The sequence below is a fragment of the Onthophagus taurus genome, chromosome 3, assembly GCF_036711975.1.
Source record: "Onthophagus taurus isolate NC chromosome 3, IU_Otau_3.0, whole genome shotgun sequence".
Lineage (NCBI taxonomy): Eukaryota > Metazoa > Arthropoda > Insecta > Coleoptera > Scarabaeidae > Onthophagus > Onthophagus taurus.
In genome coordinates this window covers 16,960,954-16,976,671 of record NC_091968.1, presented here as the reverse complement: position 1 = coordinate 16,976,671, position 15,718 = coordinate 16,960,954, and positions in this window count along the sequence as shown.

Here is a 15,718-nt window from a genome sequence, read left to right as displayed (position 1 = left end):
TCAAACACAAGCACGTGTGCCTTGGCCAGTTGCAAGCGATTCGCGATGAGTCATTAATTGAACTACAAAAGTTTGACTGACAAGTTCTTACTATAATTTTCTTGATCAACTAAAATCGACCAACTAAATTTGACCCGTGAGAAAGTAATCACGCTTTTTCACGAAACGTTTGCAATACAAATTATAAGCTTTAATTTGTAAACATAGTGTATTGTCCAAGGTGAAAGATCTTGACATTGTCATCGATTCAAAACTACTTTTCAACTACCATGTGAAGTCGATAAAGAAATTCCATTCTCAAAGGAAGTCAAATATCTAGAAGTAATCCTAGACATAACCCTCTCATGGAATGGACATTTGCAGAGAGTTTTACACAAAGACTATCCTGGTGGACTTGTCGTAGTCTTTGTGCAAAAAATTGGGGTCTTACCCCTGAAAAACTGTACTGGCTCTATGTGATTGTGGTTAGACCTATGATCACATACAGAGCAGCAGCCTGGTATAGGAAAGTCCAACAGACTTCAGTTATCAGTATACTTTCACGAATTCAACGTGTAGCTGGATTGGCAATCTCTGGTGCGATAAGCACAACGCAAACTCTAGCAATGGAGGTTCTGCTTGGCCTATCTGCTCTGCATTTGCATATAGAGAAAGTGGCTAGAACTACCATGCACAGATTTAAGTAATAACTCAAAACTGTTCCGACATGTCGTACCAATATACTGCGGAAGACATTATAAGCACTGATATTGTGCTATCAATGCCGTGAGATTTGAAGGGATCACTATCAGTAATTAATGCTCGATACCATATTGTACTGCCTCAGCGCCAGTCCTGGATCGAAAACGAAAATTCTCTGGTTCGGGCAGATATTTGCATGTTCACAGATGGATCAAAAATGCCGAAAGTACGTATTCCAGGCGGAAGTAGTTGCTATTGACATGGGTGCTAAAATCGTTCTTGAGAGAGAGGTGAAGAACATGACAGTATGATTATTCTCGGATTGCAATCGTTACGGGAACGTCGGGTGGCCTCTGATGTGTTGTTTCTGTATAAATTGATCAGCAGATCAGGTGACTCGTCTGAACTTGTGAGTCAAATTTCATTTGCTATTCCGAATTATCCCAGACGAGATCAATGTTAAGTATGTCGACTGCCCGGTTCATTGTATTGGTAGGTATTGTACAATTTAATTATTTAGTATTATATATGTATATGTATATTAGTATGTATGTAGTATTGGACAGTATTATTTTTTTTTATGAATACTCTAATTCGGAGTTTCTTTTACTTTTTATATTTTAGTGTTTTGTACTATTAGTTTATTTACCATAAATAAATAAATGAAGTACTTCCTCATTTTTCGGGATTAGATGAAATTATAGTTTTCCATATTGTTTTTAGTAGAGCATGCGGTTCGCAACGCTTCAGAAAAAAAGGTTTAGTATAGAAGATGTAGGAAACTTTATTGTTAACAATATTGCTCTTTTACATTTTTGCTCTCACAAGGGAAGTAACACAACTGTGTCACACCAATTTCGATGAAATTTGGTCTGTACCAAATTTCATGACTCATTCTATGACTGTTCATAGAATGGACCAAAATAAGGTTTACGCATTTTTTTATACGTGCTGTAAAAGCCCCTGAGTTTTAGAGATTGAACGTTTGGGGAAAAAGCATTTTGCCTATACAGTAGAGTAGAGTGCCGATTAACCGTGGTAATCGGGGGATAATAAAAACCGGATAATCGAAAACCACGAATAATACAACCTAAAATACGAATGTTTAATTTTTGTTCTAAGAAAAGGTTAGAGAATTGTATAATGAAAGAAATAAACTGGTGTAAAACAACCTTCTTTACTATAAAACTAAATAATAATAACAAACAATAAAATAATAACAAAAACTAATAACAAAACACTTAATTATTTTTTGTTTAATTAATTTATTTTTAAAATGTCTATATAGTCGGTATCATCTTGCTGTTTCATAAAATTCAAATGAGTTACAGCACCTGCTAGTGCTTCCTTGCAGCTGACTTTAGATTGTGGTTCCAAGGTATCATCTTCTACGTCATCGTCACCACATTCTTGGAGTAAACTCGGTTCAGAGATTGGTTTGGTGATACTGTAGACTAGAATCTTGGTCAGAAGATGTACAAGACTATTTAATGGAAAACAATGTAAAGTGGCGATTCATGCCTGCACGTACTCCTCACTTCGGTGGATTACATGAAAGTGCAGTAAAATCCATGAAAAATCATTTAAAAAAGATTCTATCTGCTAGTTTAACAATAGAAGCTATGACAACTGTTCTGTGCCAAATAGAATCAATTTTGAACTCCCGTCCTTTATACCCAATGTCCAATGATCCTAATGACCTGTCAGCACTCACACCGGGACATTTCCTCATTGGAGAATCACTTACTGCTTTACCACAATCTGCGGAACCTCAACCTCCAAAAAGTGCTCTAAACACTTTTAAGTTATTACAACACCAAATCCAAATGTTTTGGAAAATCTGGTCTAAGGAGTACCTGTGCACATTGCAAACGCGAGCTAAATGTAAGAAGAATGGAAATAATGCTAACCAAACGGTTCGATGTGGGAATTTGATACTCTTGAGAAAGGAAAACGTTCCTCCACAGTGTTGGCGACTAGGACGCATCCATGAATTACATCCTGGAAAAGATGGTGCCATTCGAGTCGTCTCTGTTAAGACATCGAATGGAATTGTAACAAGAGGGATTGGAAAGGTATGTCCACTTCCCCCGGAGCAGCAACCTTTCGCGCCCCTGGAGGATGGAGAAATCTGCAACGAAATACCACCAATTGGAAATCTGTAATTATCGGCCGTTGAGTCGATAAAGCAGTGAACACGATTAGATGACAGCAAGAAAAGAAGAAGTTCAGAAGAAGTCGTTGAGAACAGTAGTGAAAAAGATTGTTTTATTTTAAAGTATAATAGAGAGAATGTGATGATGTTTTAAAATGAATAAAGGTTAATAAAGAAATATAAGCAAATCTAGTCAGTAGATCATCGTCGGTCATGTGTTCACAGTCCAAAACATTCGAGTCAACATTTAGCCACTCCAGCATATTTTCGTCACCCAGTTCTTCACAACTCTGAACATTTTTTAACGACTGAAACGCATCTAAAGGTTCATCACTATCAATTTCATGTTCTTCAGCTGATTCATCGCATAAAATATTGTTAAAACATCTTTCATATTTTCCCAGGCATACGATATGTTGTATACAGTATCTCGAAGCGTAATTGAGTTCCAAAACTGCATTGTTGTCTTTTGCGATCAGATCCATCATTAATTTTTGTCGGGCGTTTCAATTACGCTCTGCTCCATGGGTTGAATTAGGGGGGTCACATTTGGCGGAAGATACAAATTTGTGATATTCCCGTTCTCAGCTGACAACGCTTCAACTAGCGGATGAGATGGCGCATTATCAAGAAGCAATACTGCTTTTTAAGGGAGACCTTTGCCGTCCATATATTTTTTTTACGTGTGGAACAAATTTATTTTTAAACCACATTTCAAAAAGGTCTCATGTCACTCGCACAGAACGGTTGTTATAGTATTTGACTGGGAGTTTTTCTATGTTTTACAGCTAATTTTTCTTTAGCAGAAGCTAATGTACGAGTGGGCACTCCATTGCACTCCAATAGAGGCCGGTCTCATCAGCTTTGTATATTTGGACAGGTGCAAAACCCCTCTCTTTAATTACATTTGATAACGTGTCACAAAAAATTGTAGCCCCAACTTCGTCAGCTGTTCTTCTTGAATTTATAATTTTCTAATTCCATGCCTTTCTTTAAAATGTCGCAAACAACCTGTTGTAAGTGTAAGTCTTTCGGTGATTTGTAACTTTTCTGCAAAGTATTGTGCTTTAGCTAACACATATGGACCGGACATCGGCTCTCCTAATGCTCTTTGCTGAAAAAATCACTTCACTATTACATTTTCCAGTTGCTTACTCTTAGATTGTATATATTTATATTTTTATAATCTAAGACTTCATTAAACAGCATTGAATGAACAAAAGTATTTGATATTAATTGCATCTTTGAAATTTGAGTAAGCGAAAAGTAATTAGTTCGTTAATCGCACCGCATAACCCGGAAGTTTCTAGTTTCAATTTTATTTCTATTTTTTTTGTAACTTAATAAAATTTAATGTCAGTTTCTTAAACAACAAATAATCGAATCATTGCTTATTAGTAAATTGTTTTTAACCTTGTATTATAAAATAACTACAATAATTTTACTTCAAATTTCTCGTAGATGCCCCGTTAATGATACCAAAATCGCTTGGAATATAACGTAATAAGTTAATTTAGCCGTTCTTAAAAGGCTAATCGACCAACGCGGCGATGATTTAAAAATTACAGGTTCGAAAGAACTCCATAGTACACGATAATTGCATTACATTCTAACCTCTTTCGTTTTCCTCATCTAACGACCTTTTACGAAAATTTCTTTTACGTCCCAAATTACAGAAGATATTTAATATTAAGTACTTCACCGTATTGTATTTAATCTTTAACCGCATAAAAACTATTTAATTAATAATTGTTATTGTTCTAAAAACAATATACTCTCTAATTACCGTTGATATTGTTATAAACCATTTAAACGATTTATTGTTCAGGAAATAGTAGATTAATAGTTGTTAATTGAAATACAACTATTACTTTTCACGTGAGGCAATAACGAGACAAAATTAACCAAATAAATGCGAATTAATCCCGATAGATTAAATTATTACAAAGATGAGATCACACGGTCTGAAAAGAAGATGATCAGTTAAAATGATCTGTGGATGTCGAAATTTGGTGTTATAGAAGCGTAGAGAAAATAATGTAGTCGTTGTAGTGGTAGAGATATGCATTGCAGCACCTAATTTACGATGGGTTTTTGTTAAAAGACGACGGAATCTGTTTCTTTTACGCTGTCCGAGCGCGTCTTCTTCGCTCGTTACTCAACGTATAATTTCAAGAAACCGACCGAGAATCCTTTAGTATTTGCTTCGTCATCTGTACGTACGAACTTAATCTTGCAACATTTAATGCGATCGATGACTTTAGAGATGTTCCGACGTAAAAATATGTAATAGTTTTTAAACGAGATCGTAATAACTTGAAGAAATAACTAAGAATAATTGGAGAGTAAAGACTCAACTAGTTGATCTTTAGTAATCTTTTGTAAAGTGTTTTCCTATTCATTTTAATTAAGTCGTTGAGATTTTCAGCTGATGTTCTAAGTAAAGGAGATTTAAATTATTGTGTAGAACACGAAAGATTACAACTTACGCGTTCTATATGATTTTCGATTATTTAATCTATTTGTTGTCTATGTATTTCATCTATGTAAATAAATTTGCATTTTTTTATAAATATGAATCTTAAACGAAGACTAGAACTAACAGTTAAGCTAATTGGTGAAATCTACTGACATTCCAGCAGAACAATACAGAAGTTTGTTTGTGCAGGCCCCAGTACCACCTAGTATTACCTAAAATCCCTAAACCCGATGTCCCATCACACCCTATTGTCAGTGCCATAAATACTCCAAAATATCAGCTGGTGAAACACATCTCCAAGATTCTGTATATTTTCATAGAAAAACAGAATCATATGTCAGAGATTCTTCTATTATATAAGATTAAAAACAATTTACCACTAAGCAATAATTCAATTATTTATTCTTTAAGATACTTACATTCAATTTTATTGAAATAGAAAAAATAGAAATTAGACTAAAACCAGAAACCTCCGGGTTATTCCGAGCAATTAACGAACTAATTCCGCTTAATCAAATTTCTCTCTCAAATTTCAAAGATGCAATTAATATCAAACATTTTGCTCATTCACGGCTGTTTACTGATGTCTTATACTATAAAAATATATATTTAACATCATCAAAGCTTTTCAAATGGTCGGCAAATGGAAGTCGTCAAAAACTGAAAGATATTTTGAAATCTTTTGAAAATTTAATTTTCCAATTTTTCTTGATATTTATGTATCTGAGTGCAAAAGTGTAAAAGAGCAGTATTGTTAAGAATAAAATTTGCTACAACTTTTATAATAAAACTTTTATCTAAAACTAAAGTAATTTTTTAGGATACACGACCAACACGACAAGGCTAGATAATTGAAAAGTGTCTTCCTTTTATCTTTACCGAGCTTTCGGAAATTTTATTTTTCCTTCTTCAAGGTAACTACAATATTGAGACAACAAAAAGTTATAATAATTCGCAAAAATGTATCTTAACAACTTACAAAAATGGATTGCATATGGAACTGAACCAAAGCTAAACATGAGGTCGCAAAAATTGAACACTAGACATCTCTTATTAAAACTATACTTCTCATAATTCACTAAAGGTGACGAATTAAAGATCAAATAATACTAAAAATTTTTACAATGTTAATTATGAAACTATTAAATTAAGTATTATTTACAATAAGAACACGTTAAAATTCTACGTTAAAAGTTAAGACGCAATAAGTCACGTAAGTTTTTTAGACTTGAAAAAGGAGAAACAACTGATAAAGAATCTAATCAAAATTATAGAGGAAGAGGAAGACCAGGAAATTATCAAAGAGGTCGAGGTCGAGGATACCATGGTAATAGTGCACAAACGGAGAAAGAAATTTCATTTGTTGCTTTTAATTGTCTTAAAAATTATGGAAATACTTCGTTTATTGTTGATTCAGGAGCTACAAATCATCTAGTAAGTAATAAATTAATGTCCAATATTGAAAACATGAACAAATTAAAGAATGAAGTATCAGTAACAATTGCCGATGGTAAAATTTTAAAAGGAACACACACAGGTATTATTAGAGCAGATTATAAAGGAAAAAGTATTAAAATCGAGGTTATGGTAGTGGATGGTTTATATCAAAACTTATTATCAGTAAGAAGTTTAACAAAGAAAGGATTTTTGGTATCATTCATGGAAAATAAGGTTAAAATCGAGAAAGATAATTTTGAAATATTTGCTAATCAATTGAATGGAGCTTATATACTCAACTTACAAATAAGAATGAGTGATGATATGGTTTACACAAGTTCTGTACACGAAGATAGAAATTTATGGCATTAAAGATTGGGTCACTTAAATATAAAAGGGTTGAAACTTTTGGGATTACCATTTAGTGAAGAAAAATGTAGTATTTGTATTGAAGGAAAAGGAACACGATCAAGATTTGATAAACACATAAAGAATTCTAAAAAAGTTGGAGAATTCATCCACTCTGACGTATGTGGACCAATTACACCAACAACAAATGATGGAGAACGATATTTCCAAGTTATCGTTGATGGTTTTTCACATTTTACAATAATTAAATTATTAAAATCTAAAGATGAAGTAGGTGAAGAGTTAATTAATACAATTAGATATATACAAACGCAACATGGAGTAAAAACTAAACGAGTACGATGTGATAATGGTGGTAAATTCAGATCGAGAAAATTACAAAATTTTTGTCAGAACCGAGGAATAGAATTACAGTATACCATGCCTTATACTCCTCAACAAAACGGTATATCTGAACGAATGAATCGTACCTTGTTAAATAAAGTGAGAACAAAGTTTATAGATTCTGGTTTGCCGAAGCATTTGTGGGGTGAAGCAGTTCGAACCTCAGCTTATGAACTGAATCGGTCACCAACTGTTTCAAATGGTGGAATACCTCCAGCAAAATTATGGTTTGGACAAAATGAATTGGATAAGTTGAGAATTTTTGGAAGTAATTGTTGGATGACAGTCTTACCAAAAGGAAATAAATTAGATGTTAGAGCAAGACCAGCAAGATTTGTAGGTTATCATAATGGAGGATACCGAGTATGGAATGCAATTGAGAATAAAATACTAGTGACCAGAGATGTTATTTTTGATGAAAGGAATATTCAATATATAGAAAATAAATTTGAAGAAGAAGGTGAAGAAAATAAAGAACTATTTATTAAGAAAATAAAAGAGAAAACAATAGATGATAATACAGAAGAAAACAATGAAGAGAACGTTGAAAATGAAATATTAAAAAATAAATCGAGATCTGGTAGACAAGTTAATAAGCCAAAATATTTAGATGAATACGAAGTGTACAGTGCCTATTTAACATCAATAGAAGAACCCAAAAATTTCAGGGAGGCTATACAGAAAGGATGGAGGCAAGCAATAGAAAAGGAAATTAATTCGTTGAAAGAACAACAAACATGGAAAGTAACGAAATTGCCGGAACAAGCAAAACTAATACAAGATACAAGATAGGTATTTACAGAGAAAAGAGATGGTTCAAAGAAAGCCAGATTAGTGGCTAAAGGTTTTCAATACAAGGGAAATTCGGATATAACATTGTATGCACCTGTATCTAGAATGTCATCAATAAGACTATTTTTAATAAACGCTTTAAATAATGGTTGGACAATGCAACAAATAGATATTCCATCTGCTTTCTTGAATGGAAAATTACAGTCAGATGTGTATATAAAAATACCTGAAGGTATTGAAGAGATTCCAGGAAGGGTTTTAAAGTTGAATAAATCACTGTATGGTTTAAAAGAATCCCCAAGATGTTGGAACGAAAGATTTAATAGATTTGCATTAGAAAATGGTTTCAAAAGATCAAAAGTGGATTATTGCTTATATATAAGTGACGATGCATGGATGTTATTATACGTAGACGATATATTATTGACTGGAAGATACGAGAAAGTTCTAAAAAATTTGAAAAGTGAATTTAGGGCAATAGATTTGGGAAAGATAAATGAATTTTTAGGAATGGAAATTATACACGAAAAGGACAAAATGTTTATCAAACAATCAAGATACATAGATAAAATTCTGGACAGATATGGTATGAAGGAAAGTAAAGGAAAGTTAACTCCCATGATAACTGGTTATTTTAGTGAGGGGGAGCAGTTAAAAGATATTCCATATAGAGAAGTAGTGGGAAGTCTTATGTACATAGCTACATGTACAAGACCTGATATAGCTTTTGCAACATCATTTTTAAGTAGAAATGTAAACACACCTAAAAAGAGTGACTGGGAAGCAGCAAAAAGAGTTTTGAGATATTTGAAGGAAACTAAAAGTTATTGTATATTGTACAAGAAGGAGAGTGGTGATGTGGTTGATGGATTTTCTGATTAAGATTGGGCTGGTGATAAATCGGATCGAAAGAGTACCAGTGGTGTAGTAGTGTTTTATGGAACTAATATCGTTACTTGGAACAGTCGTAAACAAAGCTGTGTGGCATTATCAACAGCAGAGGCAGAGTTTGTGGCAGCATCAAATGCAGCACAGGAAATTATTTTTGTGAAGGGACTATTAAAAGACTTTAAAGTAAGAACGAGAGACAATAATTTAATGATTGATAATCAACGTGCTTTAAGTTTAATTAAAAATTCTGAAAATTCAAAGAGAACAAAACACATTGATATAAAGTTTAATTTTATTAAAGATTTAGTGTTGAAGAAAGAAATAATAGTTAAATATGTTAATACTGAAGAAAATGTTGCTGATGGTTTTACAAAACCTTTATGTAAAGAAAAATTTCAGAACTTTGTAAAAAGACTTTTAATTGACAATTCAATTTTATGTTAAATAAATTTGAAAAAAAATATGAATTGAGGGGGAGTGTTAGAGAAAGTAAAGGTTGGTACTAAGAAGAGGGAGAGAAAAAGGAGGGAGACGTGACAGTTAGAGAAAGAAGTTCTTGTTATAAGTTTTGTATGTGTATTCAGTTAAATATTAAATAAAGTAATAATACGAAAAGTGGAGTTATTTTAAATAACCTTTAATAGAATCTTATAAATAACATTAGATTGTAGACCTTTAGGAACAAGATCCTTAGTCCTTGAAAAACAAGTGGATAAAGGCAAAGAGTTACATTTAGCAAACCTAACCGAGTCAAACCTCAGAACTGAAACAAGTTTATCAGTCAACTTGGGGACGAAGGGAATCTTAACATAGTGGGTCCGGGGGTCAGGAAGGCTAGATATGTCGTGCTGGTCGACATATCTAGCCTTCTAGAAGAATCTAGAAGAATTCTATTCACTAGACTTATCGGATACCCGTTGTTGACGAATATATCCCGGAGCTTTTTTAGGTTAGAGTCAAGAAAGCGGACATCAGAGATGGATCTGACACGATTGACCATAGCAACCACAGTGTTCAGTTTCTGATTGAGAGGATGGTTTGAATGAAAGTTAATACATCTCCCCGAATATGTTGGCTTAGTATACCAATTTAAACTAATAGTTTGATCTAAATTTCTTATAACATTAGTATCCAGAATATGAACACTACAGTTAGATTCAGTTTCAACCGTGAACTGTAAATGACTATCAAAGTTATTGAACACATCTATAACATCGTCGATGCGGTCGACAGGTACAGCGCAAATTATATCGTCCACGTACTTGTAGATAAAAGGAAGAGAAAAACCCAAAAGAGGGATACATTGATCGAGAAGATGATCCATCACCATTGTGGCCAAGATGGGGCTTAAAGGACTACCCATTGGAGTGCCAAATTTTTGACTGTAAATAACATCATTGAAAGTAAATACAGAAGACTCAAAAAGAAACACTATCAATTGTAAAAACAATTCCATATAAATGGGAGTGACAGAACTTACTAGGTCCCAATTTTGTAACAATATATCTCTCACCAAATTGAGGGGTATGTTGGTGAAGAGAGACACCACATCAAGTGAGATGAGCATAAAGTTTGGTGGGAGTTTTATATCCCTAATTTTCTCTACAAAAGAGAAAGTATCCTTGATATTGTAGGAAGTTCTCTCACTAAAAGACAGTTTCAGAATACCTGACAGGAACTCTGACAAGCGATATGTGGGGGAACCTACAAACGATATAATAGGTCTCAAGGGACAGTTCACCTTGTGAATCTTCGGCAACCCATAATACTTGGGAATGACACCATTATGACATCTAAGGCACTCTCTTATCAATGTATTCCTTTTCTAATAACATTTTTGAAAATTTATTGTTTCTATTTTGTATCTTTGAAGTGTCCCTATCCAAAACACAATACGTGGACTGATCATTAAATAAGTCTAAAGACTTCGATATATATTCAGATTTAAACATAACTACTGTAACCTGTCCTTTATCTGCTCTGAGTATAAGAATCGGCTCCTCTCTTTCAAGACTCAAAAACCTTTTGGTAGAGATCAAACTCCTCTTCAAAAACAACTGGGTACTGTTAAGGTGTTCATTAAGAAAATTAGTAATAATGTTTGTAACTTGAGCTCTTTTTATATTATGTAAACTACCAGGCAGTACTTTAATTATAGACTCTACATCTGCCAACAACTTAGGAACAGACAATGTAATGGCATCGGGAAACAAGCCAAACTTAGGTCCCAGTGACAAAAGATCTTTGACATCTTCAGATATTTGGATAGATGTATTATTAATGAACCAACCCTTGTTATCATTAAACATTTTAGAATTTTTTAAATTACTATTTTTTAAAACTTAAAACTTTTTTACATTAATACATTTTACTTTATTAAAAATCTTTGAATAAGAAAATGCCAATCTGATCTCAAATTCACCACACATATAAGAGCGTAACACATTGTATAATTTATTTTTTAGCTCCACAATAGATTCATCAACCTTTTTTAGATCATAGCAAGTAATTTGAATTTCAAAATTAAGAATCTTAGTTCCTAACCTTATATTAAACTCGTTAACTTTATGAGAGATGGTTCCTCTTGCCTCGTCCAACAAGGCAACAGCAATCTTGCTACCATTTTTAATGTGGGTTGAAGAAGGAAAAATAAAATTTCCGAAAGCTCGGTAAAGATAAAAGGAAGCCTCTTTTCAATTATCTAGCCTTGTCGTGTTGGTCGTGTATCCCAAAAAATTACTTTAGTTCCTAACAGTAACGACCGTTACTACTCCTAAATTTTATCTAAAACGTTCCGAACGGGATTCGGACCAACAAAAATATGTAAAACCACGATTTCATCTAATAATGCCCTTTTCGATTTTTCCCGGTATTTAGGGATCTGATAATGGGTGGAAAAGTATAGAAGAATTATATTCTAAAACTTTTTTTCTAAAACGTTCCAAACCCCGTTCTCTTCCAATAACATAATGTAAAACCACGATTTAATATAAATTTCACTTTTTCTAATTTTTCTCGACATTTATGCATCTGAGAGCAAAAGTGTAAAAGAGCAATATTGTTAACAATCAAGTTTCCTACAAATTATAATCTAAAACTTTTTTTCTAAAACGTTCCAAACCCCTCTTCCAATAATATAATAAAACCACAATTTCATCTTATTTTCACTTTATCGCATTTTTCTCGATATTTGTACATCTAAGAGCAAAAGTGTAAAATAGCAATATTATTAAGAGTGAAGTTTCCGACAACTTTTATACTAAAACTTTTTTTCCAAACCACGTGCTCTACCAACAACAATATGTAAAATCATACGTTTAAAAATTAATATTTCAAAAACTGAAAGATATTTTGAAAAACCGTTTCTTTCATTGGAAAGCTTATACTTTGTATTTCAAATGCTGACAATTTCATAAGAATTTATTAAAACTACAATTTATTACGATTTTTTGAATATGGTTGTTTACTTCCAAGATGCTCAAGAGCTGTAAAAACGTAGTTTAGAAAATCGCGCTTTCGAATAATAAAAACTGATTCTTTTCAATTTCTATTGACTTATTAACAAATGTACAAGTCCAGGACCATACATTAAAACTACTGCATTTTCACGAGTCAGATTTAGTTGGCTGATATTAGTTGATCAACAAAAGTTGAAAGAACACTGTAGTGAGAACTTTTCTTTCAATAGAGTTGATCAACTTTTGTAGTCGATCAAAAAAGTTTGCTAAAGCTAAAGTTTTGTGGTTCATGTAATGCCATCCAAGTAACTGTCGTGCTTGTGTTTGATTTTTAATGGATGATATTATTAAAAATTACCAATAATAAAATAGTTTAAAAGAATGAGTCACATGTGGTTTGAAAATGTTATCATAAAATTTTTGGAACTATTGTTACATGACACGGACACAGCTGAACATGAATCATGGTTATATGCACAAGTGTGCGAAACATAACACCATTAAAACAACGATGAAAAATTTAGTATAAAAGGCACGAATGAATTTATTCTTATTCAGTTATTAATCAACTAAGATAGAGATTACGGTCGATTATTATAATTGCGACCGGGATGGGATAGTATCTGTACGAAACATTCACGAATAAGTTAAGTCCCAAGAGATTGCCAATATAGAGATCCTAGAGGTAAAACAGAATCAATCTAAAGTCAGATCCTTAGGATATCCTGATAAGTTTCGAATCTCTATTCACCAGAATACCAATTAAAGATATCGTTGATGGTCTTCGCCATAAACTCATCACGGAGGGCTTGCCGAAGTATATTTCAGCTTGAAGGGAGAATTCTAAAGAAGAGTCCGTGGGAACCAAAGCTATGGCCAAACCTTTGTAATCTGGCAGCATGGAAAAAAGTATCTCTATGAGTTCGTAGAACTCTTAACAGATCATGATTAAATTTATCATGGAAACGGAAACTGCAAAACAGTAACTTTCCTGGATGATCACTAGTAAGATGATGGGGGCATGGAATTAAAAGAAGCAGACGAACAGATATGATACATCTATATGAGCTACATAAGCTCTTCGTCCCATCATCATCCACAACAGAAGAGGTCAGGGATCCAAGCCCTGTTCCATCGACCAGAAAGGATATGCGACGAAAAGAATTTAAAGAAAGAAGAAGGATGCTACACTCTGAGAGATATCCAACGAGCCACCATGCAATGCAAGCATAGGGAAGACACGGTAAGTACTGCATCAGCCGATTTTATTTGCCTCCCTTATGTTTCAAGTTTGTCGGAGCGGATTCCAAGGCGCCTGAAGAAGAACAATATCCTAGTACGATACGGTATACTCAGCGAAATACGAAATACTTTTCCGATAGCTAAAGACAAACCAACCCCGGGGAGCTAGAGTCTATCGGCTATCATGCAGTTGTGGGAAGTAATACGTTGGCCAAACGGGACGTAATATTGAGTACTCAACCTTGCTATTACTTATACAGGGTGTTTCATGTTTTTGTAGCAGGACTTTAACAGTCGATAGATCTTTTAAAATTAATACAAAAACTTCATATAAACATAGGTCGACAAACGCTTTGATTTGGAGATACAGGGTGTTCAAATTAAAATTTTAAATTCATTTTTATTTAATATTACATGTGCATTTCAACCGACTCTTTTCAAATTTGGTATACGGAGGTTTTTTGACATGAGAAAGACGATTATGGAATCCGTTTTACTATACCGGCAGAGGGCGCTCTGTAACGTACTCTTTATGGATTAAAATAACAATAACTTTTCTGACCGTATACTATTTGTTTCTTTGAATAAAAATTCTTATTCTCTGTACTTTTTCAGCAAAAAGGGTACTCTTATCAAAATGCGTTAAATTTTATCGTTTTCAAGATAATCCACTTTTTATTATTCGATACAAACCAATGTTTTTAGAGGATAGTTAAAATAATGTGTGCCATGGAAACAAAGTAGGTAAATTAACTAATGTTTTGGTTTATTAATGTTTTTTAATCTAAAGAATAAAAGAAAAAAATTAAAGAAATTGTTGAAAATATAAAAATGTTGCTTGCATAATTCTGACCGACGAATTACTGATCGAGTAACGGTATTTAAGAACGGCCTTATGTCATTACAAGCATTCCTAATCCTATTAAAACTTCATCTGTTGTGGGAACAGGTGTCTCATACAATTTTCCTTTCAAATATCTTCACACAAAAATTCTAAAGCATTAAGATCTGCATATCATGGAGCCATGCCACTGGTCCACCACGACCAATCCATCTTTCAAGAAAATTTCTTACCACCCTATCATGATAAGCTGCACAATCATCAAGTTGAAACCAGGCCTTTCTTCTTAAAGCTAAATCAATGTCATCCCACATATTGGCATGTTCAGCTATTAAAAATTACAAGAACGCCGCAGCGGTTAGTTGTGGTGGCAAAAGGTATGAAAGGTATGTTGGAAGTTTCGTGGCCGAATTGCGTAGGGATAGCAAAACATGGAAATTGTGAAAGTTTACAATCTACATTACATTATTTAAAAAATCTCGATTGTTGATGCTTTAGCAATCCACCGACAAAACGTTAGACGCAGTTCTTCATCGCCTAGTTGCAATTCTTGCAAGGGTTGTAAATGATAAGCATGTCTATGAACTCACGCAATATTCTTCTTCTAAAGTTTCTTTGCAGTGTGACATTGTCATTATTACGATCTACCCGTCATTATTTAGCCCTTGTTCAACTATTTGTCTATGTACTTTCACAAACACAAAAGAATGCGGATGTTTTCTATTCGGATATCTTTTCCTATACTCTAGGGCTACTTCTGCTGAATTTCCGTTTGCAAACCCATAAACAAAATGAATATCCGCTAATTCATGGTTAGGAAAAATAAGCGGCATTTTATAAAGTTTTTATGCAGCAAACAAAAAATTAAAAAATGAAAAAAAAACAATTTAACACGATTAGGAAAAAAAGTAATAAATTTAGTACGTTAATAAACAAGAAAATTGAATTTAACACTGATCAACAACTACTGGTGATTTGACACTTGATAC